This window comes from Anomalospiza imberbis, chromosome 16 (genome assembly GCF_031753505.1).
Source record: "Anomalospiza imberbis isolate Cuckoo-Finch-1a 21T00152 chromosome 16, ASM3175350v1, whole genome shotgun sequence".
NCBI lineage: Eukaryota > Metazoa > Chordata > Aves > Passeriformes > Viduidae > Anomalospiza > Anomalospiza imberbis.
The window spans coordinates 9,121,641-9,149,261 of NC_089696.1; the positions used below are offsets into that span (position 1 = coordinate 9,121,641).

Sequence of the window (27,621 nt, forward strand, 5' to 3'; positions counted from 1 at the left end):
AGCAGGAGATCCTCTCAACATGTAAGTGTGAGTACTTACATGTAACTCCTTTCTGTGAGTGCAGGGAGACACAGAACAGGAGCCCCACATGAGCAGATACAGTAAATATTAGAAACCATTTGAGAACCAATTTTAATAGTTAAAATTTAATTTTTGTGATTTATATATTTTTATTGCTTATGGGAGATAGCAGTTCTAACATTTACAAAGCTGCCACAATGCTCAGAATTTGCTAAGATAGTGGTTTTGAAGGCATGTGCTGCTAATCAATGAGTTAATGATTTCTTCCATGCTGTAATCCATCATTTTATCACAGCACACAATTTAGCAATTTGCTTGTGTTAATTACTACAACAGCCAGAGCAGTTCTGAGCACAGCTCCAGGCTATGGCTAGAGAAATGTTTGCCATGTTATTTACATTTTGCCCACTTACCTTGGGAAAGGCCCAGAATCCAAAATACGTAAGGAAAATTTACTAAGGTATCAGAAATATTCATCTTTCAATCAGTGAGTTTCCCTGCATGATCACTGGAAAGAAGGCTTAAGGAAAGCTGCTCTCGTCTCCTGCTATCACTGAATGAATACCCAGGCGCAGGTGAGAACAGGAGACAGGAACTGGAGGCAGAAGGGGTTTCTTGCACTGCTGCTTGTACCAGTAAATGTGTTCAGGGGTCAGGGTTAATCACAAGAGCCAGGCAGTCTCAGGGACAGCAGACAGAGCATCAGGTGGGCATCCCATTTACGCTTTATGTTCTGTCTTGGGTGGTGTTAGCTCTGCCCTTGCTGAGGGCCAGGGTGTCCACATGGGGCTGTTCACTGGGGGAGCTCCTCTCCTGCCTGTCTGTGCTGTAAGAATTTATCCATCTCTGGGATTCACCTTGTCCTGCACCACCAGTGCAGTCAGCTGGGCTGCTGTAAGGGAGAAGGAGCCTTCAGGGTGTCCTGGTGTGGGATTTCAATCACAAGGGCAGATGGTCTGGTGTGTCTGAAGGAGCTGCCAGGCAAGACACAGACACTGAGGCATTCTTCCCCTCCCATCCTGGGAGAGCCCAGCAAACCTCCATTGTCATCAGAGGAAGAGTCAGATGTTCTCCTGGATGGAGCTCTGTATCCTGGGAGTGCAACAGAGTCAGTCAAGAGAGTGAGCACTGGGTGGGTGTTTGAGAGGGCAGCTGTGGCTGGAGGGAGTTTGACCCTCCTGCCATGCCCTGGCCTTGCTGGGAACCTGAAGGCAATGTTGAAATTGCACACTGTCACAGGACAATAGTTTTTAACCTTTGTCATAATTGCTCTCTTTAAAGTAGAACAGGAGACTTTCCTGACAAGGCCATTACTGTTGAAAGGACAAAGGGAAAGTAGTTATTCAGCTGTGCTCAGAACTGGGTTATCAAATTAGTTTCAGCCACTTTCAATTACAGAATCTTATGGTTTTGAAATGAGCTCTAAATGAGGGGCTATAATTCTTTGTCGACAGTGAGCAAAAAGAACATAACCATCATTATTTAACGGGGGCCTACAGCCTAGCTAGCTCCCAGATAAGTTCATCCAAGAGAAAAAAGGATTCAATTGGTATAAGTGAGCAAAAGATTATCAGCTGGCCAGGCTTCAATGCATTTCTCCATCCTGCAGCTAAGGAAGTGACCTTGGGATTTGTCCAGGAGGGATTTACTCCCAGAGCCATTCTGAATCACTAGTTAATTAAACATAAATACATAAGAAAAATTAGAGCAGTAGGGGTTGTCCCAGGCATGCATTATTCCACCTTTAGCTGGGCTTTGTTCTGCCAAGGCTTCCTCTCTTCCTGAAGACTGTTGTTGTTCTTATAATGGCATTGTTAAATCCTACCTGTCTGGTGGCTGCTGCTTTACAGTAACAAGGAGAGAGAAGAGCTGGGCTCATGCCAGTAGAAAGAAGGTTCATTTGTGAGCTCAGGCAGCCTCCTGTAACAAGCCAGTGTCTGGCCTACTTCTCATTTTCCCTGGCACCACAGAGAGGGAGCAGCCTTTTGCTGTGCCATCCTCAGCAGGGGCTGGGTGCCAGAGACAAGCTTGGGACCACAGGACCACCAGCAGTAGGTGCCAAACCTCGGGTGGGCCAGGGCTCTACACAGGGTCTGTGGGGAGCTGGTGACATCCCATCACCATCCTCACTGTCCCCTGGAGGAACCTACTCCCAGGTTCTAGAGGATGGCTGTCCCTCCCCACCTCCCACACCCCGAGTGTGACTGGCACCTCCGAGGCCATCTTCCACCCCGTGCATCTGTGACCCAGCTCCTGAAATCAGGACAAATACACGAAGCATGCTGAGTTACAGTCTCTCTTTTTTTCAGAGCCTCCATCTGGAAATGAGGGACCGTGGTTCTTCTCTGTATTTGAGCACAGCAGCTGCAGGACTAAGTGTGGGAAGGGGAGAAGCTTCCGGGTAAGCAGCTTAGGCTTGTCTGCATGTGGAAGTACACGGTGCCATGGATGGGCACACCACGGGTTACTCTGCATCTTCCCCTCCACTGCACACTCCTAACACAAAGGGTGAAGCCATCTGAGAGGTCTTGAAAGTAAATTCTTATCTGCCCTATCTTTCTTAAAGTTGAAGGTGTAATTACCCCACCTAACTCCAGACCAACACAGCTACTTAATGAGCTTACACCTAAGGCAGAGGAGAAAGAAACAGCACCAGATTAAAACAAAGTGGGGGTAGGGAAGCAAGTTTGGAACACTTTCTGTTATATTTTCAGGAAGATTTTACAGAACAGGTGGGCGATCCAAAGGCCATTTCCTTTCTTCTGTTTACTGGTTTTCAAAGGTCAAATTTACTACCTCCTGGCTGTTGGTAACTGGCCCAAATATCTGAGGCAAAATTCTGTCTCTGCTGAAGTCAAGGGGGTTTTGCCATTAATTTCAACAGGCCATTGGTTCTTTTATTATTATTCTGTCTTTCTGAATCAACATTGCCCTCAGGCTTGGGAATGTATTTAGATTTATACACAGTCATGAATGCACACACAAATAAAAGCAACAGAGAAAGAAACCATTTATTCTCAAGTCCCACAGCTTTTATTAATTTTTTCAGTCCCTGTTCTATACATTAATTTTATTTTCAACAAGATTTCTATTCTATACCAGTTACAGAATGGATATCTGGAGAAAACTCATGCCATTTAAAAATAGATTTGTTATTCCTGATGTTGTCAGGAATGCAGACACTGATTCTCCTGGTTTCCTTGATGGTTTTGTCAGGTTTATTATTTTTACCATGAATGGAGTTTCACTGACAATGCCTAATAGCTGCTGGAATTGCTTTAAATTTTCCTTGGGAAAAATCAAAACATTATAACTGAAAATTGAATTATTGTAAACAGTGGGAATATGGAGGTCAATCAGTTGCATAGTATAAGACTGCATCCTGAAAAGGTGCAGAATGTCTCCTTAATGGATGCACTGCTTTACAAATTTACTCTCAACTTGCTGATCAGAATGGCAAAGAACTCTCATTTTAAAAGCTTAAAGTTGATAGAAAATTAATGTTCCGGTTATTTCTGGGGTGAAAGTATTTCTTTTCTCACCAGAGATACAGACATTGGGAAGAAGAGCATGTAGTTTGGGCACACTGGGGTAGGGTGCTGTGAGGAATATCAGGAAAGGAGTTTCATTTGGTTGTTGAATGAACAAGCAGGGCTCAAGCTCACTCCTGGGGCTGTTGCCAGGCTCATGTGCTTCTTCCATGACTTGGTTTCCCTTCCATGAAACGGAGCTTGATCTTTCACCTTCCTTTTATTTATTTTTTTTTTTCAGTGTTGATACTTTACAGAAAACAGAGACTCTCAGGGCTTGATTTTGTCTGGTCCACTTAGTCCTGTTATTAATTAAAGTGTTATTAATTATAGTCAGTTCTGTTTACATCTGCCATTTCTGAAAGTTGCTAGTTGGCTCCTGGAGAACCCGTCATCAACACTGTAAGTGCCAGGAAGGTTGTTCCAATTTTGAACTCTAAACACACTTGGAAAAGTTTTCTCTCAAGAAATCTGAGAAATTTTCTGCACTTTCTCTTTAGCTTTCAATAAAGTGAAATCCCCATGGCTCCTGCATAGAGTGCAGTGCATGTGCACCCATAGTCTGTAAGAGGAATTAGCACTTTAGTGTGCAAAACAAAGAGGCAGCTGGCACGGCTGTGCTGTGTTTACACACCTCATTCTCCCAAACCTTTGTTAAATGGTCTAATTAAACAAGGTGCTCTGAGGGAAAAGCCCATTTAACAGAGTAACAAATCCCATTAGCTCAGTGGAGCTGGAAATCTACTGCATAATAAATTAACTCTGAATTCATGGCTTTGAACATAAATTTCCAGGTCTAGGCTGATACATTTTTTAAGCTTGTATGCAACTTGGCTAATAAGCTCTGCACTGGTTTTCCTTCATTTCCATCATACATTTTGATAATATTTTTCTCTCAGTTTCTATCAGAGCAGCATTTTTATTGCTCAGCCTCCAGGAAGGAAGAGCTGCTGTTACTTGACTGCAGAAGCCCTTGTGCAATTGTGTGAGATAGAAGATGGAAGGTACCACCAGACCTGTAAGAAAATGACTGTCCCTGTCCCAAAGGCCTGGCAATCCGGGGCACTTTAATTATTAAAGTCCACATATGCACAGACTGGGGAGAGGAGAAATGCTGTCTCTGAGTGACACAGTCAGCTGCACACAGGCCAGTTTAGAATGGAAAATAGTATTGGCTGTATATGTCTTGGTACCTTGCCCACAGTAATAAGCCAGGAGACAGGTTTTACTGATCTGGGTTTAATTCAGCACAAATGTGGCTATGCAACTTTCAGGCCAGATCTGCCCACTGCACTGTGGGAACCTACTTGGGGCTCATCCAGCAGCTGAGCTCAAGACTCTGTCATGTAGTGTAAGAATATGTTGTCTCCAGTGCAGTGCACATCAACTGTTGTCTTGAACTCTTGTCCCACTGGCATGCTGCCAGAGAGATACAGAATAGTAAACACTGTGAAATCCTGGTGGAATTAATTTGAGCCACCTCCTTTTCAGCTACTGCTTCTGACCGATCACTGTGGCTACATGGATTAAACAGTGAAGTCACCAAATCAAACTACTTGAATAAAAGCTGAATTTTCATCTTGTGAAGCCAGAATGCATCTTGCAAAGCTTTTCACTGGCAAGATGGCTCAGCCAGGTTATATAATTGGCACCCTCAGAAGCTTTTCATCTTTGTCTGAGTGGTTCTCAAAAGGAGTGAAGTTCTCTCCTACCCTTGAAAATATCAATGAATCTCAAAGAGTGCTTGCTGCTGAATGTCCCACTGATCACAAGAAGGCAAGGGCACCCAAAACCTCACCATCAACAAGAAAAGAGCTTCTGGAAAGAAAATCTTTGTACTCTTTAAAGAAAAAAAAACTTAAAAATCAGTTATTCTCAAGAGCATTCCCACCGTATTAATTTAGATCCTTTGGATCACCAAGTCCTAACATACACGAAATAAGAGCTACAGATCTAACCTAGAGGCTTTTTATATTCAGGAATAGCCAAAATTTGCTCTCTGCCTTTCTGTGGCAGGCTGGAGGCTTTGCCTGCCTGCCAGGGCATGTCATTGAAAAAATACTTCCAACCTCCCAAAGCACCAGGTGAACTTGGGCCTTTTAGCCTGCTCTGCCTGACCATGAGAGCACCTCCTAGGGCTTGAGTTCAAGCAAGCAATGAGTCTGTCCTTGTGGGCTGACTGCACACACACTTCTGAAAGGCAGCAAGGATGCAGACAGTGAGCTAAAATCTAACTTACTGGGGTGAATCAATTATTCTGATGTAACTTCATGCATGGCAGTAAAACTGCACTTCAGCCAGGATCTGTACATGCTGAGTACATCACTGAATTTATGACTGTCTCCTATAGAGCAAGTGAGATGTGTCTGGGAGGAGAACTTTCAAGGGTAGAACACCATCATGGCTCAGGTACATCAGCAAGGTTACCTGGGTGGTGTAGAGAAATCTTTGTTAATATTCAGGGTCATCAAACCCTCTGCAGTCCCTATGGAGTAGGTGTGCAGGTGGAGGAGAACTCTCCAAGCAGAGCTGTAGCTGCTGGATCTCCTCAGCCAGCTTTTTCCCCCCTTTGGCTCTTTTTCTCACTTGACAAGAAAAGCCAAGTGCAACTTGCTTTTAACAGCAAATTAACAAGTCTCCATTGGCACATGCTCCCATGAGAATTTCCATCAGTGTCATTCATGGGATGTGTGCTGGGGACAGCCTGCCCTGGGCTGACAGTGCAGAGCCTGGATGGATCTGGTGCCAGGTGTCCTCTTCCATCGTGGAGTATGAAACTGTTCCATGTTCCATTTTCAGGAAGTTAATGGCTGAAGGTAGTGTTGTTTAGCTCCTGTTTTATTTCCTGGAGTTAGCTGGAATAAATCAAGATGCTGGAGTTAGAGTAGCTTGTGGGGAAGCAGGGAATTGCTGATGAAGCATTTTTGTAGGTCTGTATGGTATAAAAATGAATCAATTTTTTAAATACTGTGGGGGGAAAAATCCATGAGCAGTATTTCTGCTGTCATAGAGCTCAGTTTGGTCAAATAACCTGCTGAAGAAAAAAATCATTCCAGGTGATGCTTTAGAGAAAGTGTCCCCAGAACTGTGCCTCAGGCCATGGTACAGAGCCCAGTACCACGTTAGGGGACTTGGCTGTCAGACGTGGGAAGTAGAGGGGAGTGGGGCTCCAGAAGTCTGTTTTCTGAGTTTCAAACAATCATTACATGAGGAGAGTTTGTCTTGTTTTGGGTTGGGGTTGATTTTTGCATATCAGAGCTGTGTACAAGCAACTTCTACACTGGAGTCACATAAACAGCCAAGATGAACTTGGGTAGATGTTCTGTGTTGCCATCCTTAATAAGAGCTAGTTCATTGTACCAAACTCAAAGTCACAGCAGAGCTCTGATGCTTGTGAAATTTAATACTCCTGAAAATGACAATTGCCATGTCCCATAAAGTTCACTGCACCCTGTTGTCTAATGTCTCTGCACTTCTGTCTCTTGGCAATTTCCACATTGCCATTTTAAATGGTAAGTATTAACAAATAAGTTGTATTTTATTGCTTATTGAAGAAATAGAAGATTAATGGAAACTGTTTCTTCTGGTGCATGAGAGGTTCATAGACTGCTTTGACCATGGATGTTAAAATTGGAATTGAACTCATCCATATTTCTAAATGCATAAAGCAAAGATGAGTTCTCCTGGGCTGTACTTGCAGCTTTACAGTAAGAGACTCAGCAGCTCTTCATGAGTTTCATATGAGCATCACTTGATTATTTGAGATTTTTGAAACTATAAAAGCATTTAAGTATGGGGACATGCTTTAAGAGCTGCCAGCTCTCAGATATTTTTATAAATAGCAAACAGCATTTTTTAAGGCAAAGTTCAAATAGAGAAAAGCATGTTGCTTTCTTCTGTGTGCATCTCCTAAAGGGCAGCTCCTAAAATAAAACTGTTTACAATAACCTCCTCAGATAAAAACATTTCACTTCTAAGATTGAGCATAAACTTTTCACATCTTGCACTTGAGCTCTGATGTGCCTTGCTCCCATATTTTGCCCAGAGGGTTGATTATTGTTCCATTACTAATACAAATGGAGGAGCTTTTGTTTCCATTCAGGCTCTTCAAAGAAACTCTCTTCAAGTCATCAAGGTCTAGCCACTTTCCTCTTTTAATCTCTAGCTATAGCTTTCTTGCTTTTCCACTTTCTGTTTAAAATCTATTTTCTGCTCACCCTTTTACAACTTGAATATAATGGTATTTTTTTCTTTTCCTTCCTGTTCTCCTTGCTTGTCTTTCTTGTTTTGCCATGCCCTTGTGAGGCTGTATTCTGCTTCAGTTCTCTGCAATACAACTTGAACCCTGGAGAATGCACAAGTGTGTCTGAAGAAAGAAGTACCAGGGCAGTAGTTCCCAATACCCAAGAGGACAGCATTCTTTCAAATAATGGTTAGATTTATTGTTAGGTACTACAAACTAGTGTGTTTTGGAGGAGTCCAGCTCCTTGTCTGTCAACCCTGTAATTAGTGTAAGCAATTGTTGTTGTGGTTATGTGCTCATTCAGTGTTTCAGTACTGCAAGTTCATTGTTCCACAAGTTGTCCCAGTGCTCTTCTACATAAAATGAAGAAATGTCTGTTTCCCTGTGGTGGATGCAAATGAAGGAAGTGCTGCTTCTGACAGAAATTTCATAACAGTTTCAAAAATGACATAGTGTCACATTTTCTTTTTAGTAAACTTAGACTTTCTCTTTGGCATTTCTGTATACTTTTACTGTATCATATATGTACAAATTACAGTTCTGATGAGCAGTCGAGGGCATTCAGAACACTGTTGCAGTATTTTCTTGTTTTTACTTAGAATCTGATTTAGATTAACTACACTGGTGTATGAGTCTGCTGAAGTGAAAGTGTCACTTTCCTAATAGAGTTTTGTTCTATGGCTGCATTGCTAATGGCCTGGTTATACTGCTTCCTAGGAACAACCTAATTAAAGGTTTGACATTGAAAAAGTGATTAAAATTTGCATGGGGAGATATTGAATTAATTTTTTTTTTCCTGGTGAGTTGATAAGTAATAACATGCATTTTGGTAAATATAGGCCTCTGATCCAATGGACTTTCTGGACAGAAGCATCTGTTCAAAGGCTGGCCTTTATTTCCCACTGGTTTCTTTAGCATGTGTTTAAAGTTAACCAGATATTACAAAGGATCTATCCAGAACAGGGAGTGAAACCTTTCTGACAGTATCTGGCAGGATCATACCTATAAATCTACATACGTATTTACTTTTGAATATGCCTTTGAGGTTCTAAAGGATGCTGCTTCATGACATTTCCTGGGTGAACCACTAATGCAGGGTTAGGTTCTGGGTAGTCTCACTTGTACCAAGCAGTGCAGACTTCACACAACAGCCCCACTGGAGGGATAGGCTATCAAACCCAAATCAGTAACACTGTTGGAATCTGTTCTGTAGTATTCCTCATGCCTAAGCTGGATTCACCAATATGTATATATTTAAAAGGCACTTATTTTTGCAATAGGCATGGAATAAGCCCTTATACAGACGCAATGGTATAATTCTTCTTCTCAATGTGACTGGATGGGCCTAAGTGAAGTTATAGTAGTCCAAATTAGTCATTGATATATGGAATAGATGCTGCAGAAGTACTGGAGGGAGCTTTCTTCCTGCTGTTTCATTGTCAGAGAACTGTTCATCTAGCTCCCCTAACATGATATACAATGTTTTCAAAAGGATTCAAACCTTCAGGCAACTTTACACTCATCTCTAGTGCTTAAAATGCGACATGTAAATCAACTATGGGCAATTATAAGCATTGCCAGGAGCACTGCAGGCACATGACTGAATGCATGGTAGGCAACAAAATTCTGTGCACCGAACGTCCACGGAGTTCAGTAGTGCCAGTACCTCTTCCCTGCTTTAAAACCATGTGTGTACACATGCAAATTTCTGTATTACTTATCTCTGCTCAGGGAGGAAGGAAAGGCTCACTGTTCATCACCAGCTCATGAGCAAGATAAACCTGGAATTATCATAACTAACATGTTAGCTGTTTCCAAGTCTCTTCTTTTGAAGTCTGCTTGCAGTACCAGTTGTAAGTAGGTATAACAAGAATTAGTGCTTTGGCAGATCAGGATTAAGTAGAGAAGGCTCTTGTTGCTGTCTTACAAATACATTCAATTTTTTCCCGGGGAGATGATATACTTTGAGGGCTTGAATACCAGACTTCTAGGAATGCAAAATTCAACTGTTTGAGGATCCACTAGCCAAATGAACAAAGCTGCCAAAAGAAGGGCAAGGACTCTTCTTATTATAAAATCAGCAAGGGAAAGTCTGACTGTACCATAATTCTGTTGATAATCCAAAATTCTGCTGAGTAATTCCCTACAGGAACAGAAAATCTTCTGCATGAAGAGCTGACCCACTTCAAGCAGGGAAACTTTATATCAGAGACAAGTAACAAGTTAACAAGAATCATTTGGGGAGTAAGATTCTTTAAATCTTATAAAGACAATGGGGGAAAAGCTCTCTGGAGTGAGCCAGGGAGACCTTCAGCAATTCCCTGCATTTCCTGCAGACAGTGTGTCTACCCTGCACTGGCCATCTCAGCCTGACCTCTCTGCTGTCCAGTTTCACTCACAGGTAACTGAAATATGCTGATCTGAACAGAAGAGAGAGCCCTGCGCCAAGGCAGGCACGGATCTGTGCTAATTTATATCTGAACTGATTTATTCCTGTACTTGTGGCCCCAGAGGTCGTTACTACAGTTGTAGATAGCCAGAGCCAGGAGAATGTTGTGTGGCTCCTTGGGCATGGATTGTAGGGAAAAAGCAAAGCCACCAAGTGCATTTTTCACTGTGGCCATGCCTGTGTGGTGGGGTTGACTGTCCTGAGCTGCTGTCTGCATTCGTGGTGCAAAGAAAAGGCCCCTGGCAGTTTCCTTCCTCCTGCAGCAGGACCTTGCACGCCAGTCTGACTGAGCAGAAAACTGAGCCCCTGCATTTCTGCTGGGAAGCTGCTGTGCCATATGTTTATAAGCTACTAAGCTACTTTAACAGCAAGCCTGACTGCCTTCTACTACCCCTGTCATGTGCTTTTAAGCAAAAAGCAATTATCGTTTGTTTTTTTGGTTTTTTCATTGGTTGATTGATTTTTTTTTGGTGGTTTTTTTTTTTTGTTTGTTTTTTTTTTTTTTTTTTTTTTTTTTTTTTTTTTTTTGTTTGGTTTAATATATATTCGTTGATGGTTTAATATATATTTTCTGGTCTTTATTTTTTAATGTACTGGCACCAGATTTTTTTATTAGTGCATGCAAAGTACATGGAAGTACTGAGCCTAATAAGCAGTTTTTTTGGTTTGTTTGTTTGTTTGTTTGTTTTTTAACAAGCCAGAGATAGAAAAGCAGTAAAAATTTCCCTCTTAAATTGGATTATGAGCCCATTGACTGGAGTTGCTCTTCCTGGTCTCTTAGGATCCAGAGGCATTGCTTGGTCAATGACAGGGTTTTTAGGACTGCTACAATGCAAATGAACAATGCCACAAACTTTCTTTTCCCTGTGCCCAAATAATGGTGGCAGTATATCTGCATAGGCAGGGTGCTGGAATGAATAAATTCAACCCTTGGGGAAAAAAAATAAACAACTTTATTACACCCCAATGCAACTGAGCAGGAATGCTCATTTTTTCAGAGGCTTATTAAACTTTGAAAAAGCATAGTGTACAATAGCAGGAGGATGTGCTGTGGGTTTGTGATTACTGGCCTCAAATGATCTCTCTTGGCACAGCAGAGGAAAATGAAGAAATTTGCACAGGTGAAATACAGAAGTCAACAAAGTCTGTCCCAAAGATTCTTACAAAAGCAAATATTGTGGAAAGTGTGGAGCCTTTGCAGGTGTTGGTCTAAGCAGTGGTTGAAGCAATTGAAGACGTGGCAAACAATCCTTTTAGCCTGAGAAGCAGATTTTAGTGGCATGTAGGCTTTCATTCTTCTTGCCTGTATTCAGTAGCCATCTCTGCCTGAAAACAATGAAAATAATGACAGCTCAACATTCCAGAGGAGCTGCTTGGCTCTGGTACCTCCCCCACAGCAGAGTTTCCCCCAGAGCTGCTCTACTTCCAGCCCTGGGTGAGATGTGAGTCTAGCACAGGCTCTGGGTGGATGTGTGCTGGTTTGACACAGCCTCCCTGCTGGTCATAGTAAATGAGGAGACATGGGACTTGGTGAGCAAAGGCAACTCTTCTGCAACGAATAATGCCAAAATGGTAAATAATTCACAGCCTTTATGCAGCTCTCTGCACATCCTGCACTATGTACACATGAAACACACCATTCCAGGAATTTCAAACATCAGTGTGGGAGCCAGCCCTGTTCAGTGCTTATTCTATCAGGCAAATGTTGTACGTGTTTTACACACAAAAAATGGTGGGTTTCATGATGCTGCTGAGAATCCATCACTGCTGGTCAAGGCCCCATGTTGCTAAGCACTAAAAGAGAAAACAGCCTTGCCTGGAAGAGTTTCCAGTCAAAAGTGAATATCAAATGGATCTACACAATGAGAAGAAACACCATGGTTATAGTTACACTGCCCTATCTAATGGGAGCAGCACTCCTATTGGATGTATCCTGTAGATGTCCCAGGAGAAGAGGGACCTGACAAAGAGAAAACTGATGTTTGCATGTGTCAAGGCTCTCTTTGCATGGTTACTGTTCAGTAGAAACACCTGTGCAGGAGGAGGAAAATTCTTATTGGCATGGAGTTCTCTCTGTATACATATATACATGTGTAGGGGTTTTTTGTAACATCTATATATATATTGCTGTTAATAATTACACTGTGCAAAGGAAGAACCATAAATAATGAAGGGAGAATGAGCTTTAGGCAACCTAATTAAAACCTGGTCTCTTTATTAGTTAGCAAGGTAATCTAAGTCAACCTCTGGCTCTAAAGATTTTCACTGTACTGTAAATGAAAGTTAAAGAGTATTTTCTTTAATTCTTCACCTTGGAAAAAGACTATTAGCTAGAAGTGGATTGTGGAAGAAAATTAATAGAGGCAGCTGGAATTGGAGTTTGGGTTTTGTAGTAATTTGGCGGTACATTCTGTGTGAGAATGAAACACCCTGTATATTGCGTTCTGTGTGGATCAGCTTTCTGCTGATCTGGAGTGCTTCACACTGAGTATTTTGTATCCAGGGCAAACTCCTTTCACATAAACTTCCCTTCTTGAGTCCCGTGCTTCTGATAAAGCCTTCTCTCAATTTTATCTTCTCTTAACTGGCAAATTGTTTTTCTGTCAGCCTAAGACACTATTAAGGTTTCAAACATTTAATTCAGGCTTGTGTTTTGATTGACCCTGTCTGGTAGGTAAATGTAGGAAAAAAAGAGAGCAGTCATTTTCTAGAAATATAAGTGTTTTAAATAGTCCACTGCTGAATGAAGTAAATCTTCAATAAAAGTTACTGTGTGCCAACACATGTGAAATAATTGGTACAGAGATTGCAATATCTGAGATCTCTGCTGAAGTGTTGCTGATGACTTGGATTTAGTAAGGTCTGCCTAAGAAAATTTTTGGGCCCTGTTATTTTGATGAGAGTATGTATAAGAAAATAAATCTTCTTTATGACTGAGCTGACTATTTGTAAAAACAAACATTACTCTTTAAAACATTTGTAGGATTTTAGTCAAGTTTGCATCATCTGTAAATCTGTTGCAGGGAGTTTTCTGTGTCTTGAAAAGATTTACCATTATGATTTTTTTTCTTAATATTTTCATATTTTATGAAGTTTCCAGACTAATTTGGTGAGAGGAGGGAGAGATCTGGAAGAAAAGGAGAAAGATAATTAGCCTTTATGTAGCAATCAGGCATGCCAAGTTCTCTTGAATTATTAAACTTAATTAGTTTCATTTATTATTCCTGCAGGCTACAAATATCTGTATTAAATGCCAATCTAAAGTGTGGTATGTTTGATCTGGTGGGAACATGGATTTGGTAATATACTGCAATGCCACTAATCTTCTGAATAAACCCACGATTCTGCTATGCTCTTGTATAATAAATAGTAAATGTATTTTCATATGATACTGGTGGAAAATAAGAACATCTTAAAATGTGCTCAGCATTGTGTGACACATCAATAGTACAGAGGATGTTTCAATCTGTATTTCTGAAGTTATTCAGGTCTTGATTTCATAAAACCTTGGATGTGTGCAGAACATTATTCATGGCTTGCAACAACCTGAGCAAAACCTTTTTATAGGTGGTACTTCTCCAGGCATGACCTGGCTTCTGAAAAGTGATATTTTTCCTTGACTTATGGTTATTCCCCTCTCAGGGTGTTGGTTAAGTCTTGGTAAATAATGCAGCTGCTATCTCCTGCTGAGAAAACACTTCCTCTCATTTTTGCTGTGTACGTGATGATTTTGTCCCTGCCCTGTGTTACCTGTGCTTCTGAAACAAAAAAAAAAAAAAAAAGGAGAAAGCACTTTTAGCTGTACTGGGCAAGGAATAGCCTGAACAGAGAGGAGAAGACTGGCACAGAGCTTGTCCCTTTGTAGAAGGGAGAATTTTTACCTCTAAGAAGCTGGTCTTGGCAAGGGGGGAGATGTCAGGTAGCAAAGGACACCAAGCCCTGGCTGCAGAGACCCTGTGCCATTGGAGCCAGCTGCTCATTCCTTGTGGACAAAGGGACACAGGCACCAGGTCTGAGCCAGCAGCACCAGCTGGGCAGTCTGCAAGTCCTGTGTGAGTTCAAGGGCACCCACCCTGCTAATGACCCTCTGAAAGGAAAGCTTTCATGTAGGCAGAAGAGAACAATTTGGTGTGCAGTAGGAATAGCTTTTTTGCATAGACTTTTTTTATGTGGTTTTTTACACATCAACTTTTAAAGAGAAGGCTTTTCAGAATTCTAGGCACTTTTTGCCAGTACTAACTTTCCAGGTAATTATTTACAAAATGTCATAAACCACTTCCAAATTCAGAGGAACAGCAAGTACAGGAGAGCTGGCTAGAAAGGCAGAACTGTACTGAAGTAGGCCCAACTCAGTCACTTAAAAATTCATTGAAGCCTACAGTTATCTAATTTTGCAAAGAACAGAATCTCCTAGTTCAGCTGACATCTCAGTACTTTATCTTCATTCTGTGGCTCAGGTGAGATTTTTCTAAACTTCACAAAACAGTGACTTGGTCCAGCTTCTTTCTTCTGACTATATCCAAACTAAAATAATGTAAAAATGTCTTGGATCCATTTTACATATCAGTTGGTAGTTATGGTAGATTAAAAAAGAAAGGGTAATAAAAATTGCCCTAAACTGTGGGCCTGTCCCTGACCATGTCAACTGATCATCCTGTTTACTGTTACCCTGTCTTTTTGGCAAGGTGGCATGCACTGTATCGTCATTGTATTCTGGTTGCAAAGTAATCTGTGGCAAAATAAATAATTAGTCTTGTGTATTATTAAAGGCAGTGAAAAAGCAAGAAAGCATTTTTCATTCTAATGATAGTTCTAGCTAGAAGAGAGCTAAAAGTGATGGAAAAGGACATGAATTTTGCCATAATTTTGTTAGAAATTGAAACTGGGGAGATGGAGGGAGACTTAGAAGGGGAAAGAATATAACAAAATGAATGATGGAGTTTTGCCACTCTGTTTTTTTCAATTCATACCTGCAGCCCTACTGACTGAGTGATGATTTACAGCCTTATCAGCTGAATTTTAAATTCTTCTCACATTCCAGGGATTTCAGTATTCCCACATGACTGCTCTGCATTAGTGCTGTAATAATGCAGCAATTTGCTATTAATTACCATCCTGCACTGTTTCAGTAATGTGAAAGATTTTGGTTTAGACTGTAACTGGTCATCCTTTTTAATTACCAAGTAGGGACGGTGTATATTTCCCTATTGGTTTTGTTTTCTGATCCTGTGTTGAAAAATGCCCAAAGGTTATCTACAGGATGCTTAGTGAGAGATTTTGTCTTTTAAAGACAACAGAGAGAATGGAAGGATGAATAGGCAACAGCCTAAAACAGTAAGAGCTGCATAATTTATTACTATTTCTCCCTCCTGAGACATTGGTTCCATGTTACAAACAAAGCCTGTCTGTCCAGGACAGAATTTTGAAGGCCAGGGCTTTGGGGATATAAGTATTTTCCAAGCTCTGCACACAAACCTGTATCTGCCCTGCCAGTGTATCACAAGTAGACTCAACTCATATTGAATGAGTCTTATATATCTATTGGCATTTTTGGGGCAGCAATAACCTAGTTAGAATAATGACACTTTAAGTTATCAATAACTTAGGTACTGGCAGCATGTAACAGCACAGTGAGCATGGTGCTTTGATCTGAGCATGGCCTGTCTGCAGGCTCCTCTATGCGTTGCAAAGTTAATTACCCTAAAAGGTTGTATCTGCTCCTTCCTGCTCTCATGAACTAATGACCCTCTGAAATTAAAATTTTCATCTTTATACCTTTTGGGTAACTGTGTTGTCTTTGAATGAATCATGTGTATTAAAAACCTGTTTCTTTAAATGATCTTCTAATTCACATTCATACATGGATTTGTGCTACCATCTTTATAGGACATAAGATGCTTTTCCTGTGGAGGTTAGAGAGGGGAAGAACATGTACAATTGGGAGTTAATGATATGAGTGGCCCAGGTGGGAGGGTGTTTTTAATACACAGAATAAAGTACAAAGGTAATCCTGAAAGGGATCTATTGATATGAACTGCAGAGAGGAGAGATAACAGGAAAATCTGAAACAACAGCCAAAATTTCACAGTCAACATAGAGGCTTTAAGGAAAGTGACTTCCAATGAATCCCAGAGCTAAATCACTGAGAATTATACTAAAAACTTAGCCCGAGGGTTTAATTGTTTCTTGACAAGGAACTAAAATCTGCTATAAAACCAGCTGCATTTAATAGCAATTATCATACTTTTATCTGTCACAGTGTGTGATAAAATACCTGAGCCTTTAATCAAAACTGGGCATGATCCAGGTCACTGCTAACAGGCAGCTCCTGCTTGCTCTGGGGTAGTCCCAAACTGCTTAGTGCTAATGCTATACTGATGGTAGGACTGGTGTGAAAAAGCTGCTTACACCAGCTAGCTCTGAACATCTTTGTGTTAAAGTTAGATCACAAATGCCCACTTCTGAATGCTTCTGAGTGCCTGTAATACAAATTGATTTAATTTAGGGTTTGATTTTTTATTTATTTATTTCCCATTGGAAATGGGATCTGTGTACTCAGCAGATGCTCAGCTTCTGTCAGGAACTGAACTCTAATTAATTTTCTGTATGTATTCTCTGAGTGGTTTTCCAAAGTGGATGAAGCTCTTGAATTTAAAAACACTTGTAAGATTGAAATATCTGAAAATGTGCTTTTTAAAAATCAGCTGTTATATGAATCAGCACTAAGCTGAAAATAAAATTAGATTTTTCAAGAAAAGAGGATCTGCACTCATTCTCCAGATTTATGTTCCTTCACAAATCTAGACAGAAAATCAGATATTGGCAGACTGGGTATAACTACCTAAATCCAGTAAATAGTTAGATAGGCAGTGAACACACACAAACTGCTGACAGAAAACTTGCTAGTCTTCTGGTTTGACCTCAGATTAAAAAAACAACACCACCAACAAAAAAAAAAAAAAAAACAACCACAAAACCTCAATTCCTTCAAATCATTGGGCAAATTTATTGGAGAAAATGAATACAGGAAACATCCTGGAATATCTCCCTGTATTTGTGGGGCTAAGTTCTGCCGTCCAGCATGGTTGTCTCCTAGCTGTTATCCTCTGGGATCAGCTTAGTGTAAATGTCTGTGAAGAGCTTTGATCAGGACTCCAGTTGCCCTTATTTAATCTGAAGTCCAAGCAGAAGCAGGAGGCTCTCCAAGCCCCCAGAGCACTCTGCACTCAGAGTGCTCAGTGCTACATTAGCACAGCTTTGGGGTCTCCTGCTCCTGCTTACTTAACAGAGACCATTCAAAAGGAGAAGGTTTTATTTTGGATTAATCAGTGTGTCCTGGGTAGGTGAAATATATACTTCATAAAATGTTTGGCCAAGGAAAATGTAACACTTGGCACCTCATCCTAACTGAATGACACATGGAGCCAGATAAAATGCAGAGTAGGAGATTTTGTTATACTTGTGAATAAAAACACAAGTGTAGTGGGCATGAACTCAACTTGTGAAAACAGGTCCTCTCCTAAAGTCATCCAAGTGTCCAAAAAAACCCCAAGGGCTGCAGTTTTTCTTATATAATTGATTTGCTGCCCTTTACTGAGGAAAAAAATAACCAAAGGAGAACAGGCTGTAGGGAAAACAGAGGCAAAGAGGGTGCTGAGTCCTCTTACTGTAGTCTGATATTGTTTTCCTGTCTTATTAAAGGTAATGAGATTCTATGAGAAATGAACAACTACCAGAGAAGATTATTGGCAGCAGATAGAGAGGAAAGTCCCCAGTCTGCCCTCCTGGTGCAGAGCAGGGGCAGGTTCTGAGTGCTACCTACACACTGAATTCAGGAATCAACTCCTGCACCATCTTTTTGTGTAAGTGCTGGACAGATCTCCACCATTCCTTATTTGACAAAGCACATTAACACACTGCTTCACTTCAGATGATGCAAATGGAATTATAAATGGTGATTTCAGTCAACTGACTGCCTTGTGTGAGAGAGGAGAGTGGCTGTATTATTCTCCAGTGCTCCGCAGTGATTTTCTGTGTCTCTATTATATAGGTCCCTATACTATTCCCTACTAGTAATTCATTTATCTTCTTTCTTCATTTTAAAAGCACTTTGAAATAGCAAAGAATATGTATATTCTAAACCATATGCAATTTTTTAAATAAGTCAGGCAACAGCTTTTAAATCTACTGTATTAAGAGTCATATTTTGAAGAGATGCTGCTGTTAGCCATGGAATTGTTCTTTGATACAGCACTTGACAGTCAACAGATGAAGTCAGATTTCTGTAACTGGCAGTTGTGGGGCCTCTAGAAATGTGCCTGACATGTAGTTATCTGCAGCTGGTGCTGTCCAGGGTGGGAAGCAAGGAATGCCATCAGGAAAGTGGCAACAAAGAGGGAGAAAAATTCCCACCTAACTTCACTCTCTTTATTCCAGTCCTCATTAAATATATTAGCTACCATTTCTGTGGAGGAATGTGCAAACAATGAGAAGATAATTTCCTTTGACTCACAAATCCAAAATCAAAATAACTGAGAACAACTTTTGCAGTAGAGGTAAATATTAAATTAGATGCAGAGACATTACACATCTGAGCTTCATTTAGACCTTCAAACTGAAGGTCTAAATGGCTTAGAAAAACAAAAGCACAGTTTTCATACTGAAGTAATGAAAGCAGGAAATGTTTAGTATTTCATAGGAAGTATGTCTGTTTACTTCCAGAGAAAGTGATTTGCCCTAATGACTTCTTAGAGAGGAGCCTCTTACAATATTTCAGTAAACTTAGTTTATTCCCAACAGGATAAGGACTCAACATGTTTCTGATACAATATTAAAGCCAGAGCTCACCCAGCAAAGATAGTTTTGATCAGTCAGTTAGAAAGATGTTCTTAAAGTACATAATTCAATACAAATATAAGCAGGGGTGGGGACAAGGAAGCCACTTACTGCAATGACATTGACTGCCCTAAGAATTAAAATCAGAAGAAAGGGTTTAAAGCAGAACAGATGTTAAAGGACCATTGAAGAGCAGCTGTGATCAATAGCACATCCCAATTTCTTGGTGTGATCTGATCAGTAGCAGATACTGCAGCTGTGCAGTCAGTGCCTTTCTCCCTCACTGAGCTCGATGCTGCCTGATGACCTGCAGGATGGTAATTAATATCTAGCTGCTATTAGCTAGGTTTGTATTAAACATGGAAAAACAAATGTAGGTGTTAATTTAAAGGAAAAAAATGCTCAAGAGTTTTTAAACTGCCCCTGATTTCCCTGAACTCAGCAGATATGTACCCCTAAATCTGTAAATGTGCAAACAAGACAAAAATAATGTCTCCTCTTAGCCCCTCATTTCAGTTTCTCCCAAGTGTGTCTGAAAGATGCTGATGTAGCAAACGTGTCTGGAAGAAGAAGGATGTTTCTGTGTCCAGAAAGCACAGAGCTGCTGGCACAGGGGGATGGTGCCACAGAGCTGGCAGTGCTGGAGGTGAGCTGAGGTGAGCCCAGCCTCCCTCGTGCCCTGGCAGGACCGTGTGATGTTTTAGCCATTGACAAAGTCTTCATGTCACCACAGAGACTTGTGGCCTGGGTACAGTTTTCCTGGAGCTGTTCTTGGTGTGATACAAAGCTTGCTGTGAACTTGGCAGTGTGGCAAAACAGCTGTCACCTGCAAGAATCTGTCATTCCTAAATACTAGAAGTATCTTTTGAAATTGCCTTTGTAATTGCCCTGTTGTTGCATTGAACAGATGCGCAGATTAGAGCTGCTGAAAAGTCTCTTAAATAAGGTCAAAAAATGCACAACCAAAGAAATACATTTAAGACCACTGAGACAATCTTAAAAAATATTATAAAATTACTTTTGAGCCTGATTCCTCACTGGTGTGGAGCAGCACTCTGCTGATTGCAATGGACCTGACCCAATTTTCACTCAGACAAAACCAGAACTTGGTGCTTTAATGCAGCCTTGCTCTGACCCTCTGAGTAGTAGCTCTGTGTGTGCCTGCAGCAAATAATGCAACAGAGCCGTGCTGCAGGGCCAGTTACAGTGGCAGTCCAGGCTCTGTGTTCAGTTTCAGGCTCTGTGCTTTCATGGGAGAGCTGTTTATGTGAGGATTTAGGTATGATTTCCACTATGCTAAAAAGAGATCTCGTATTTTTAAAGTAGGCAAGGAGATGGTTGCAGTGAAGTGAAGCACTTCTAGAAGTAAGGCTGGTTATTGGGATGATGTTCTGCCTCCACCCTGCAAGGAAATGCTGTCCAGGGTTAATGGCAATGGGAATGAGTCAGTCTTGTTGCATCACATCTCCCAGCTGCTCTGAGAGAGGGAAAACATGTGAGAAGGTTTTATATCTTGAGTTTCAGTATATGCTTGCAGCATTGCACAATTTATAGCATTCTCCTTCCTCTAAACATACCCTCTAAAGAAATATATCTTCTACATGGGAAGATTACCACACTCTCTGTTATAAGACCCTGCATCTTTGAAGTGTCATACTGGAATATCTTGGGGTGTAAAATTGTTCTTTATTTTGGAACACCCTTTGCTACTCAAAATAGACAAGTTAGCAGCTTGACAAAGAGAAGCTTTGAGGTTTTGGTTTTATGAACTCACTGCCCAACACTTCACATAAAGCTGATAATTTCTTTGGTAATAAAGAAAAGACTAAGGAGTAAAATGGCTTCTGGGCAGATGTTGTGTATAATGAAATCTTAGTCTGTGGATTTATTCTTGGCTCATTACCCAAGGCTTGAATCTGATTCCTCAGATGTGGAAAATGTTCAGTGTTCCTCTTAAGACCAGGGAAAGGCGACTTCCATGTGGCATAAGATGAATTTACTGTCTGCTTGCCCCATTCACAGTTTTGTCATTTTGCAAACACATTCTTTTTTCCATTTTTTGTTCCTCCTGAATCTATAGCATGAAAATACATGATCTATTGTTTTTGATGCTTACTGTGCTCTGTAAACAGTGATGGGAAGCAGAGTAGATGTGACCTTTCCAGGCTGCTAAGTAACTCTGTATGTTGCAGTATCCTGGAAACTTTAAAATGCATCTAAATGTGAAGATCACAGCTCATTCACATCTCTAATGAGAGTGGAAGGTTTTATGTCTTACCGTAATTGTTTTGGTCCCCAACCTGCAGGCTGGGTTACAGCAGGTGGCTGAAACACAAGGAAGCAGCCTGAGAAAATAAGCAGCACTCAGTGGTTCTGACAGGTTTGGCCCATCACAAAACCACTGGACCAAAGCTCCTTCAAGTCACACCAGGCCTGCATTTGTGTGTTCTTGGGTTTCCCTTAGTTTGAGTGGGCTACAGAACTGCACTTCCTCAGAATCTCCAGCACATTTCTGACCCCAGTGCCAGTCTGTTATCTCCTCCATACAGAAGTGGCTTCTAGGATGAATGCCTCATAGCCTGACGTTGTAGATGCTCCTTCTCCCAGCACTGATTTTCCAATCCCATTGGGTTTATAGTTCACCTCTCAAGGAGCAGGTGTTCAAATCATGCAGGGTTTTTAAGGCTGTGCATTTAATGCAATTTAAGAATGTGCTGTGCATTCAGCACTGTGAGCAGAGGGCTTTGGGAAGGAAAAGGGTTAAAATGAAGGTGCTTTGAGACCCATTGCTAGGGTCTGCTGAGGCCCTGGCTGAGGCACCAAACATTGCTCTTACTTCTACTGACCAGGAGCCATTTGAGCACAGAAATGAGTTCTGTCCTGAGTTCAGAATGAGTTTCTCTTCTCTGTCCAGTCCTCCTCACCACTTAAATAAAGCCTTGCCTACATGCAGTGTGCTGTCAGTGTCCCAGACCAAGCAAAACCTCTGTGGGGAACTTTGGATCAGCAAAAGTAGTAGTTACATGTCTATGGAAACATCTGAATTTCTGGTTGCCTTCCAGTGAATCACTGCAAATGGCTGATATTCTGCTTCAGAGCACATAAAAAATTTAAAGAATCACTACATGCTAAGTTAAAAAAAATACAGTGGAGTTCTGTGCACTCAGGGAAATTATTGAAGCAATAAAGAATAATGTGTTTGCAGATGAGGCTCCAGAACAAGCAGTGCAGAGCAAATCAATAATGTCATACTTCTTGCCAGATTCAAAATACTTGTGGAAATAGCTATGGAGTGAGAGGGGGAAAAGGTTTGTTTCAATCAATCATTCTTGTATAATGCAATATCACAGAGCAAACTAACTCACTTGCTAGGGACTTTAAGAGCTTGAAAAGCATTTAATCAAAAATGTTCAGGCATTGTTTATCCTGAAAACTCATTATAAAGGTGGTGGATACAGGGCAGGCAGGCTGAACCAGCAAGGTCCTGTCTGACTTTTTGTTCAGAGCATCTCACTGCATGTTCAGCCTATGAATGCCTGTGAAAGAGTGGGAGAAATGCCCAGCTGGAGTGCGCTGTCTGGGAGGACCTTGCTTTGTGTTGTAGCAAAACACAAAGTGGTGTTGTGGAGTCCAGCTGTGACTCTTTCTCTGCTCTCTGCCAGCTGTTACAGGTACTCAGGGTTAGGCAGCCCTGTCTTGGATAATTTACAGTTTAAGCAGTAAGTGTATGCTTGAAGTAGGTGACAGCTGTAATGAAATTAAATGCCCTGCTCAGGAAACTTGTAGTGGAACTGAGAATTAAAAACAGAACTCAGGAATCCTAGTCTCCTTTAGAGACAGCACCAAGCTAATGCCAACACACAAACTTTGGATTAGCCTTTCTCCCTGGACTTTGATTGAGAACAATTCAGCTTAATGTGTTTAGGGTCAGAAGAACATTTCAAAGTGATAATTCATGATACAATAAACAGAGAGAAATACCAGAACTGTCCCTATAGTGTGGCCCAGGGAATGGTTCGGGAGCACAGGAGCTCTTCAGATGTAGAGCAGCAGATAGTGCTCTGAACTTAGGGCTGGTTTATTTAAATGTTACCTATTTTGAACATGTCCAAGTGCTGCAGCAACTCTTCCAGGGCTGCAGGACAGAGCTGTGGGCTGAGGAACTGAAATGCCCTGAAGTCCAGACTCCACCTTGTTCCCTTAACACAGCACCTGGCCTTTGTGAATCTCAATTCACTAGGTGTGAGGTAAAACTAGCTTGTAGTTTCCTGTTTGTTTAAGTAAATTCTTCATTAAAAAAAAAAAAAAAGAAAGAAACGTGGTTACATGATCTTTGTCTTCCACTGTACCTAATGATGAAACAGAAATGATGGTTTCTGTGGTACACACACTCCCTGAAGCAATCTGTATTGATCTAGAGGATGTGACAGTTTCCCACTTTTTTGATGTCAGTATTTTATTGATGAAAAGGCAGCAATTCTAATTTCATCCAGTTTTCATATTTTGATATATATGTTAATTTTGATGTGAAGCAATATGGACCCTTTATTTTTAATGTGAATGTAGAATTGCCATAATTTGTATTTTCAGAATGAAAGTCCATTTTTCTGTTGGATACCAAGATGCATGTGCTCTCTCAGTTACCCTCTAACTCACACACAGAGGTTCAGAAACTTAGGTAATTTTTCATCCCAGGTATCCCTGTCTTGGTCAGAACAGGGAACTGAAATGGTGCTTCCCTTCATCCTGTGATACAGCCATCTCACTCTGTATTTATTTTTTTAAAATAGAAAAGCTCAAACCAATTCATTGCCACAAAATATATAATAGAAGAGTACACTTCTGCAAGAACCAATTAAACCAGAAATCTTTTGATGGCTATAGTCAGTCTGTCTTGCTGTTTTGTTGAAGGTCATCTAAAGGCTTGAAGCACTCCAGGTTTTGGAATGAAAACTGTCATCTTTATTCATTTTGAGTAATAGTGGAAGGAACTAGAATTATAAATTGAGATTCAGTTCTTCCACCTTCAGCTACTGAATCAAAAAAAGTTGTATAAAATGAGATCCATCTTCTGATTACTCAGAACAGAAATTTCAGTCTCTCATAAGGCAGGTCAAACAATGCCCAGAAAGTTTCCCCTCCTTTACTTAGGCCATTAGAGAATTAAATTGATTGCATCATTTTCAGCATCATTTCACAACAGTCAATAGTCCATCTTCCAAATTGCATCAGTGCCTCCTACCATAATACCCGTATGGAAAACGGAGCAGCTGCCCCTTCCTGATACACAAGGCATTAAAAATTCTCCTACAGAAAATTATTCAAACAAGACAGTAAAGTGGCAGCAATTTACCATCCCTTTTCTCCTACAAATAGATTGTTCTGCAAGAATAAAATTATTTGCTGTTGTTCTTTTTTTTCTTCCCCTGTGTGCCTAAATTATTTAAAGAAGTTTAGGTCAAAAGAAGATAGACATAGTAGCTGTGCTGTCATGGTCAGAGGCACTAACTGAATAAAGCACAGTCAGGGAGTCAGCTTGGAGGCTGGAAGGAATCAATTCTGACAACGTGCTGCTCTGTTGAGCTGAGTGTCTTCTTACCTGGAGTTTATTTAGTGGTGGAAGAGGGAAGGATGGCCAGCCGGGCTGCTGTGTGCCTTGGGAATGAAGCAGGAAAGGCAGGAGGAACTAGAAAATTGTTTCATTGCTTCCGGAGGGCTTTTTTTCCTCCCAAGCTATGGTGCTTTTTAAAAAACTGCTTCACAAAGGCCAGGTGCTGTGTTAAGGGAACAAGGTGGAGTCTGGACTTCAGGGCATTTCAGTTCCTCAGCCCACAGCTCTGTCCTGCAGCCCTGGAAGTGTTGCTGCAGCACTTGGTGCAAGCAGCTCAGCACCCCCTTCTGCTGAGGCTTTTCTGCTGCCTTGTGGCTTAGGGGACTCCTGAGCTGGGAATTTTCCTTTCCAAGTACATCTAGAGGATTTTCCGAAGCAAAAGCAAAAGAAAACTGTTCACATCTGCTGACTGAAGACGAGATGATGCCTATGGTAAGGTGGAACTGCCAGCTGAGGTGTTATTGACAGGATTTTTAAAAGAAATAGGAAGCAAATGCAAAACTTTGCATCTTGTGGTTCTGTTTTCAGTGTTTCTTCCATGTTAAGCTCCAAAAGTATTGAAGAATGTGTGGCAGAATTTGCTTGGATCTGTTCTGTTTGGTTCCTTTTGCTTTTTTTCCCCAAGAGAAATGCTTGGGGAATGCTCTCTTGTTTCTTCTTTTTTTTTTTTTTTTTCTGTAGCAAGACAGAAGGTTATAGTTGCATGAAAAAGTTGGGCAACCATAGTTTATATCTTACTTTGATTTGCTGTTGTGGTATTACAGGAACACCTGGTACAGCATTACAGAAATTCATCCAAGATCACTCAGTTTGCTTGGAAAACATGGCTTGGTGGTAGGCTGGCAAAGTGCAAAACAGTTCTTTCTTTTTCATCCCAGGTGTGAAAGAAGAGATATTGGAGCAGCTGGGGACCATCTGTTTGTTCAGGTCTAAGTTATTCAGACCTCCAGCCCATCCTGGGCAATGACTTGGTCAGGTTGCTGCCTGGAGGATGAAGCCTCCCGGTGATAAATTCTCCTAGTGAATACTTGTAGCCAGCATTCACTATTGCCTCGTGTGTGGAAGTTAGGAGCAGAGTTCAGGTTCAAGACTTGAGCTGATGAACTTTTCCCACCCAAAATGCATACATTTAGGCAGCACAGTATCATTCCTCCCTGTGACTGCCATGTGTAAGTGAAGTCCTCACTCCACAGAAACCTCAGGGGTTGCTGATTAAAATCCTCCTGCTAGACCAGCTGGCTGCAGCCACCACATTATTTTGATCCAGACCACTTTAGCAGGCTGGTAGCAGAAAACTCCTTTGAGGACTGAGGTTTTAATAAGGAAAATTTGAATTCTTTATTTAGAAAAGTCTGATAGTGTATTAACCTGCCAGTATAGAAGGTACCTACCCCACTGTGAATATAAATATGCTCTCTGTGAGGGTGCAGGAACTGTCAAGAACCATTTTATAAGTGAAAAAACTTCTTCTGCAAGCACTGTCATCTGTTAAATTGTAGGATTACCATTTGAGGGGATACAGGAAGGGGAGAGGAGTACTCTGCCTGACTAAGAAAGCCATAATTTAAGGCATGAGGGTAGTTATTTCTGATAAGGTTGCTTGTAACAATTGAAACCACATAACTTCAATTTTCCTGGGAGTTAATAAACAGCCAGAGAACAGTTCTCTGGGAGGTACAAAGCTGGTGACCATATCAATTTTCTTACAGCTACTACCTGACCTCTCATTTTCCCAGAGGCACATCTAGGCTCACACAGAACTGTTTCTGTATCTTCTGACTGAGACAAATTTGTTATTCCAGATTTTCATCCACCTTAGATCAATGGATGAGGTTGGGTCCTCTCAGAAAATATGAGGCTCTTTTTTCCCTGTGTATTTGACTGAAGCTGCCAGTGGTTGGTACTTCACATTTACCAGCAAGTGGAATGTATCAGAGACCAGATGTGGGAAATGAGAAGTGTGAGGTGCCTGGGAGTGTACTGTGTGTTTTTGATAACAGAGGTTACCTGAGTATGGGATATTATGTGATAGTTGTACCCATAGAATTTCTTCTAAAGGCTTGCAGAGGCTTCAGCACAGGCTTTGCCCAGCTGAGAGCAGCTATTGTGGTTTAACCCTAGACAGAAATTCATCCCCATGCAGCCACTCACTCCTGCCAGTGGGACTGGGGAGAGAATCAGAAAGGGAAAAGTGAGAAAACTCCTGGGTTGAGATAAAGACAGCTCAGCTTAATAGGTAAAGCAAAAGTCACACACTCAAGCAAACCACACAAAGAGTTCATCTATCCCTGCCCAAGGGCAGACAGGTGTTCAGCCATCACAGGAAAGCAGAGCTCCATGTCATGGTGACTTAGGAGGACAAACACCATCAATCCAAACATTCTCCCCTTCCTTCTTCTTTCCCCAGCATGACACCGTGCTGTCTGCAATGTCCCTTGGGCCAGTTGGGGTGCACTCCTGCACAGCCGCTTTGCTGGTGAGATGGGTTGAGGAACACAAAAGGTCTTAGCTCTGTGTAAACACTGCTCAGCAATGATGAGAACATTTCTGCACTATCAGCTGTGTCTCCAACACAAATCCAAGATGTACAGCTACTGTGAAGAAAATTAACTCTATCCTGACCAACAGCAGCACAGCAACTGAGCATCCTTTGGCCCTAGAAAACCTGGAGATCACAACTGTGTTCACTGTCAGTGGATGAAGAATCAATTCAGTCTTTTAATGCTCCCATCCCACAAATGCAAAGTAGTAGGCTACAGGATTTGCTTTTTCCTGCCCTAGGTGAGTTGTCAGCCAGAGGCAGGCAAAGTATCTGTGGGTTTTCTGTTTACTGTGACCAGCAGCCTGAATGCCTCAGCAAGCACTACTGATGGTGTGTTAATACCATGAGCCTCCTGCTCCTGGGCTGTTTCAAATTTTAAAACTTTCTGGA

The 27,621-nt window shown here is 41.2% G+C and overlaps 1 protein-coding gene across 1 annotated transcript in view; it reads right to left on the bottom strand.

The window, feature by feature from the left end:
* The window catches only part of THUMPD1 (THUMP domain containing 1), a 230,899-nt gene that overhangs the window by 124,898 nt on the left and 78,380 nt on the right, over positions 1 to 27,621 (bottom strand). The window lies entirely within an intron of this gene.